An 8030-nucleotide genomic window follows, 5' to 3' on the forward strand; every position below is an offset into this window, starting at 1 on the left:
TTTGGTGTGTTTTTTAAAGGGGGAACGTATCTGGAAAGTTTGAAATAGATCGTTGCATCAAAAAGGGGTCGAAATAAAATTACAAGATTAGCCAATAACCCAAGAAGCAAAAGAAGTTGTGAAGTAAAAGCTTGTAAAAAGCTTATAGTTATAAAAAAAAAATATGCAAGAGTGAATAAATTACGTGAATCCCATCATGTGTTAAAATATACACGCCCATGTGAGAAAGTAAAGATTCAGCACACAACAAGTGCAAGCCACTCCCTTTATTCTACTTATTCTAGCGTGACTTTTGTCATTAAACGTCGATATTGACCGGTTCAATCATGTCTACACATCTAGACTGCAAGTGCTAATGTTCTTTCAATAGCTACACATTGAACATTGGCGTCACCATGAAGAGTTTCACACTTCTGCCCACACACACCCGCATATATGTATATATATATATATATATATATATATATATATATATATATATATATATATATATATATATATATATATATTTATTTATTTATTTATTTATTTATTTATTTATTTATTTATTTATTTATTTATTTATTTATTTATTTATTTATTTATTTATTTATTTATTTATTTATTTATTTATTTATTTATTTATTTATTTATTTATTTATTTATTTATTTATTTATTTATTTATTTATTTATTTATTTATTTATTTATTTATTTATTTATTTATTTATTTATTTATTTATTTATTTATTTATTTATTTATTTATTTATTTATTTATTTATTTATTTATTTATTTATTTATTTATTTATTTATTTATTTATTTATTTATTTATTTATTTATTTATTTATTTATTTATATAAGTATATAAAGTGCTCTTTATTTAAATTAACGATTTAAAAATCTAATATTGAAGGTGTTTAAAAACAAATTGTATTTTCAAAACTTATAGTGTTAATTGACGGCATGTACATTAAATAAAATTAAAGAAAATGTATCACAAAAATTCTAATTTTGTCTGAAAATTATTTTCATTTAATCCTTTAGCACTAATTACTTGCCTTGATGAATTATTTTCTTTGATTTCGTTTTGGTTGGTTGTGGTTAGGGTTAATTCGAAAAATAATATATCTTCTAGCCCGGGCAATGCCGGGTATATGCTGATTACTATACACCAAGTAATGGTCCTTTACAGATAGGTTTGCATAGAGGCAAGTGCAGGGCCTGGCCCTGATAATTTATAAAGTTCAAATCAGAGTTTCTTCTACGTATCTCTTCGGGGGGGGGGGGGGGGGCACAACGAACTAAATTGAATTTATATAGAAACCATATATTTATACCTGTGTCTGCCACCCCCCTGGAAAGGAAAGTGTTGTCCGCCCCAGCCCCCCACCCGAAATATCGCATATATATATATATATATATATATATATATAAATATATATATATATATATATATATATATATATATATATTTATATATATATATATATATATATATATATATATATATACACATATATATATATATGTATGTACGATTATATCTATCATAGTAAAGTTTCTTTATTTCACCGTTTGTTAAATTTGAAACGTGCAAGAATAAAAAATATTAATCTCTGATAGAGATGAGATAGTATGGTTGTGATCAAATTTGACAAATCTCCTACCTAGTTAGCATATATATTTTTGCTAATTATTCTTGCTTCTTAAATGTATGATTGACACACCTATACAAAACTTGAAGCGTACATTAAGAGATGAAATTAGTGGCAACTCCACTGTCCCTCTCCTTCGATTTTTATCCATGTGTAGGATTTCCCAAAGATAGCGTGAACACAAATCGAATCCTATGATTTAAGTTTGATAAAACAGAAGTCTGTAGGCGTATGTTGAACAATAATCTTAATTTAATAACTTTTATATTGCTAACTAGACGATAAAAATCTCTTTGTAAGCAGCATTTTAATAATAAAATGTTGTAGCAATAAATTTGTAAGTCAAACACCGTAACGTATAATCCCATTGATGTCAAAGAAGTCAAAGACGATGTTGTTGATGTGTATGTTGAGGACGTGTGGGCGATAGCGTGGGTCACAGTAGGGTGGGGGGTGCCAGAACACGTGCGGGATACTTGAGAAACTCGAAGGTTCCTTTATAATACACAGGTACCCTTGCGTTTTAAAATACACGAAAGTGGCAATATACATTTTAGTTGTATGTGTATATACATTCTAAAAAACAACTATGTAATAATAATACACGTCTCTCTATCTTTTACAGGCGAAATGGCTCAAATAATGCTTAAAATACATGCTGATGGAAACAGGATCAAAGAATTGAGCCATACTTACCGCCAGTAGATCCGTTGATTACCGTCAGAAACTTGTGTAAACAACTAAAGGTAACAGCTGTGACCGCCTTCGATATGTTTTAAAAATTTGAATTTCGTGTTGTTCTGCTACCTTAATTCGACACTAGAGATTCCAACTGAGAAATTTTTCAATTGTACTGGATCCAGTCTTAATGATTGTGTGACAACATTAATTGGCGTTCCCCAAAAAGCAGTATTTGTTCTACTGACTTTTACACATTTTATCGTTATTAAGTTAAAAATTTACGGTTCCTATATTCTTGTTTACTAGCACTTTTACTGTTTCGCGATTTACTCCGCAGCTAGACATAAGGCTTTCCTTTAGGGAATGCCTGACTTTTGACTGAAATATATTGTTCCCTGAATAAAATTTGATCGGGAGCCTTTTCGCGGATGAACATTTTCCGGAATGCGGTAGTTCATGTATGGACGTTTCGCCGAATGCCACAAAAAAAAACGAATTCACATTTTCACAGGGATAGAAATCCAACTAGCTAATGACAACAGCCGAACTAGTTGGGAGCTGAAAGCTTTAATGAGTAGGAGGGTGAAGCAATAAGCTAGCTGGGGACGACAGCCAAACTAGCTGGGAACTCAAACCTTTATAATGGTTAGGTAGAAGCACTACAGCTAGCTGGAGATCGACAGCAACACTAGCTGGGAACAGAAACCTTTATACATCTAGCTGTGGATAACAACCCTTCTAGCTCCTTGCAACCACCCATCTGCGTTGGAACAGCATTCATTTATTTTTATTCATCTCAACTCCCTTTCTATTTCGTAACTTGCTTACAACAACACATAGCTGTGTAACCGCTGTGCCTGAGTCGTAAGGTTTACGGATCAAAATCAATGAGAATTTGTGTCATAACTTAGGTGTATTTATCGACTTTGTCATGTGGTTTGCTGAAAACATTTGTATTTTTCAGGGAGGAGTAGAGACAGACAGGTCGGGTGTCAGAGCTAGTGGTAGCTAACTAAAGTCCCGAGTTCGGGTACCGGGGCAGATGAAACACTGGTCGCATTTGTAGATCATACAGACTAAAGGTAGAGCCTACTTCTATAAAATAGACCCGTTTACTACTTTTGGCCGATAAACCTCACTCACGCAGTGGTTTTTTTTTCAGACTTTTTTTTTCTGGAGGTGTGGCACTTGAATCAATAAAATTCTACTGGGCGGGTGTGGCCGACATTGGTAAAAGTATATTTTTTTCTATATAATTTTATTTTCGGGATGGGGGGGGGGGGGAGGCTCGCAATCCACTATTAACATTAAACACATGAATTAGGCGGTAATGTCAGTGTTTTTATTATAGAGTATCGATGACGTCATTTCTTTTTAGGGGGTGGCGGCTTAGACCTCTTCTGGGGGGGGGGGGGGGCTTTGCCCCTACACAATGAATTGCTTGAAAGAAACTCTTCACGGATACCACTTTTAAGATTAGAAAGAATTGGCTTTTAATTCATAGTTTACTCGAGAATCAATGACCTCATATTACTGTGTGTAGGCCCTCTTTTCCGGCTACTGGCTATTTCATACTATATGTTCCATGTGACGTCACGTTTCGTTTTTCCAATTACTTTGCATGTTTTTACTCTGCTTGTCTTTTCTCTATAGCGTTCTTGACACATACACAGATATATACATACACAGACAGTGAAACTATTATTATAGACGAGATAAATGGCCCGTTGAGGGAGAGATGCACGTCCGCTAGGCTGATAGTGTTGTCTTTTCCTCTAAATCGAAACTAAAAAAAATCACCACCTCAACTTTAATTTAAACAGGAAACGAAAAATGTCATTGAAAACGGATTTCTGACCAGAATCGGCATTAAACCCGAAATTATAACCGGAATTAAACTTGATCTACGCGTAGTTATTGCGTATTGATACTAAACATAGTCGAAGTCATACCCCTAAAAATTGCACCTAATCTCAAACACAACATAGGTCGCATTCAGGGGGGGGGGGGGGGCCGGGCTGGGGGGCTTCGCCCCTACCTGAAGAATTGTATGAAAGAAACTTTTCACACAAACCACTTAGATTAGACAAGATTAGCTTTTTAATTCAATGTTTACTCGAGAATCAATGACGTCATATTATTGTGTGCACACCCCCGGCTTTAGAGTATTTTCTACTATATGCTCTATGTGAAATCGTGTTTCGTTTTCGTTTTACTGTGAAAGTTTTTATTCTGCTTGTGTTTTCTCTATAGCCGCTTTCGACTCTTTACAACTATATGCTACATGTGACGTCATGTTTCCTTTTTGGTTTTACTGTGAAAGTTTTTACCCTGCTTGTGTTTTCTCTATAGCGTTCTTGTCAGATAGATACACAGATAAATACAGACAGCGAAACTATTATTATAGATACAGAACGGAGAAGAAGATAAGCCATACGTAAAGTGTCGATGTGGTTTGTACCCAGATACGTTACTGCAATCAGCTTACTTCCCAGGAAACAAACACAACCATTAGTATTATTGAATCCATTTTATTTTTATCATTAATTCATAGCGGAACTGAAAAGTGGAAAAGAAGGCATCTACCCTTTTATAGCGGAACTGAAAAGTGGAAAAGAAGGCATCTACCCTTTTACATAACTACACTTACACCTACCCCTACCCCAACCCATACCCCTACCCCAACCATTACCCCTACACCTTGCGAGTAGACCTACATTTACATACACAAAGACACGTACCCAAACAGTTATTTACCCACATACAACGACATTGAACATTATTCTGCCTGCATATTTCGTATAGGAATCTATATTCTATAATTTCCTAAAGACTCGCAAACCGATAAAGAGGACACTACGTTCAAGGTGCGAGGATTTATTCAATTGTTTTACATAGGAACACAAGTCGTCTAAGAAGTAAGTTTGACACATTTCGACAGTCCGCAGTACTTCGTTGCCTTCAATGTAGACTTGTTTCCCCAATTGTTTTTTCTGTGGTAAAACAAATTTTTCAGATATTAAGATAATACATATTTCTCGAAAGCTGTACAACATATGCTTACAAATTTAAAATGGGTTACATTTAAAAAAATAATTTTCATTTAATCAAGTGTTGAAAAAGCGTTTATTTAACAAAAAAAAAGGAAAAACAATATGAGCTAATATTACGATATATACTATTTGAGCCTATAACACTCACATCTATCACAATCAAGATAGACAAATGAATCCACCGGAAAATTGTTTATGTCAACAATGGATCCAGACGGATAAGAATGCAAACAAAATACGCCAGGGATATAAAGATAGCCGATACATTCAGGATCGTCACGGCAAGTGGTATAGCAAGTCTGTAATACAGAGCAAAAATGTCGTCATTTGATGAAGAGTTAAATCGAATGTAAATCTAAGATTATCATTCCGAACTAGAGAAAAGTTAACTGAAGACAATGCGTTCATGGGCATATAAAGAAGAACTTTCTTATATATATATATATATATATATATATATATATATATATATATATATATATATATATATATATATATATATATATATATATACTAATTATTTAAAGATTTAAAATAATGAATAAACTTTGATTGATAAGATAGTATGTTGTTTTATGCAAATAAACAGTGTTCTGTTTTAATTCTTTTACTAAATGAAGTTCTTAAACATATAGATTGATATTAAAATACGAATGTCCTAAAGACATGACACTCACCTCGTGATTCTGTAGAGTAGCTGAATCGCTTTTTAAAGTGCATTGCGCTATACAGAAACAAAAGTTTAATTGTAAATGCAAACAGTTTATGTAAAAATCTCTTTGAATATTTACTCTGCATAGGCCTACTACAAAACCTCCGGTTGGTACGTTGGTCAAGACATGAAGACAATAAAACGTAACATTAAACTTGAATTAATTTTTTACCTAACTATTTTTTATGACCCACGTACCAACTGCGAACCGTATCTGTCAATTAGTAATGCCCGTAATTTCGCTCGGCCGTTTCGATCTAGACTGACGACAGACGTACTGTCGACAGAGACAGTAAGTAAAATAAAAGCTTGTACAAATGTTTTAATCACAAGCAGTTAATAAAAATGATAATGCACTAAAAAGTAGAAAAACAATTATAAACTACTATTTAATTAATTATAAAGAAAATCGTTTGTCTCTTCCTAAATATTAGTATAGGTATCCAATAGACACATTTTAATTAAAAGCTTGTAATTAAGTTTTTTGCAACGGTGTCCACAAAGATTCACAATGTATATAAGACGTTGTGTTAACGGAAATGAATACGGGCACGATTTCGTTGGGTTAGGTTTGCTAATATCAGGCCAGGTCAGGCCATGTTAGGTCAGGTCGTGTCTGGTATGATTAGGTCATGCCAGTTTAGTTTTTCACATTACACTTAACAAAACCAATTTACACAAGGAAAAACTTACTGCTGTCATTGTAGCATGATAAAGCTGATCCTGCAACTACATTTTGGCTAACATTTACAACATCTCCAACATAGAGCTTGGTTGTACACACACCATCGGCAAACTTGAAAGAGTAACAATTTTTTGCCCTACAAGCTGAGTAGCATTCCTGTGGCAAAAAAACGTTGTACTATAATTAAATGTTCTATTTGGACGCAGACGAAGAAAAATACTCAGATACAGATACAGATACTGATAAAATATAAATACAGATGCAAATACAGAGACGTAGACAGACATAGCCAAAAAGGTAGAAATAGACGTAAATGTGGATGTAGATGAAGATTGTAGATGTAGATGTAGATGAAGATTGTAGATGTAGATGTAGATGTAGATGTAGATGTAGATGTAGATGTAGATGTAGATGTAGATGTAGATGTAGATGTAGATGTAGATGTAGATGTAGATGTAGATGTAGATGTAGATGTAGATGTAGATGTAGATGTAGATGTAGATGTAGATGTAGATGTAGATGTAGATGTAGATGTAGATGTAGATGTAGATGTAGATGTAGATGTAGATGTAGATGTAGATGTAGATGTAGATGTAGATGTAGATGTAGATGTAGATGTAGATGTAGATGTAGATGTAGATGTAGATGTAGATGTAGATGTAGATGTAGATGTAGATGTAGATGTAGATGTAGATGTAGATGTAGATGTAGATGTAGATGTAGATGTAGATGTAGATGTAGATGTAGATGTAGATGTAGATGTAGATGTAGATGTAGATGTAGATGTAGATGTAGATGTAGATGTAGATGTAGATGTAGATGTAGATGTAGATGTAGATGTAGATGTAGATGTAGATGTAGATGTAGATGTAGATGTAGATGTAGATGTAGATGTAGATGTAGATGTAGATGTAGATGTAGATGTAGATGTAGATGTAGATGTAGATGTAGATGTAGATGTAGATGTAGATGTAGATGTAGATGTAGATGTAGATGTAGATGTAGATGTAGATGTAGATGTAGATGTAGATGTAGATGTAGATGTAGATGTAGATGTAGATGTAGATGTAGATGTAGATGTAGATGTAGATGTAGATGTAGATGTAGATGTAGATGTAGATGTAGATGTAGATGTAGATGTAGATGTAGATGTAGATGTAGATGTAGATGTAGATGTAGATGTAGATGTAGATGTAGATGTAGATGTAGATGTAGATGTAGATGTAGATGTAGATGTAGATGTAGATGTAGATGTAGATGTAG

This window comes from Physella acuta, unplaced genomic scaffold (assembly GCF_028476545.2).
Source record: "Physella acuta isolate Inbredline_101_S28 unplaced genomic scaffold, ASM2847654v3 ptg000007l, whole genome shotgun sequence".
Lineage (NCBI taxonomy): Eukaryota > Metazoa > Mollusca > Gastropoda > Physidae > Physella > Physella acuta.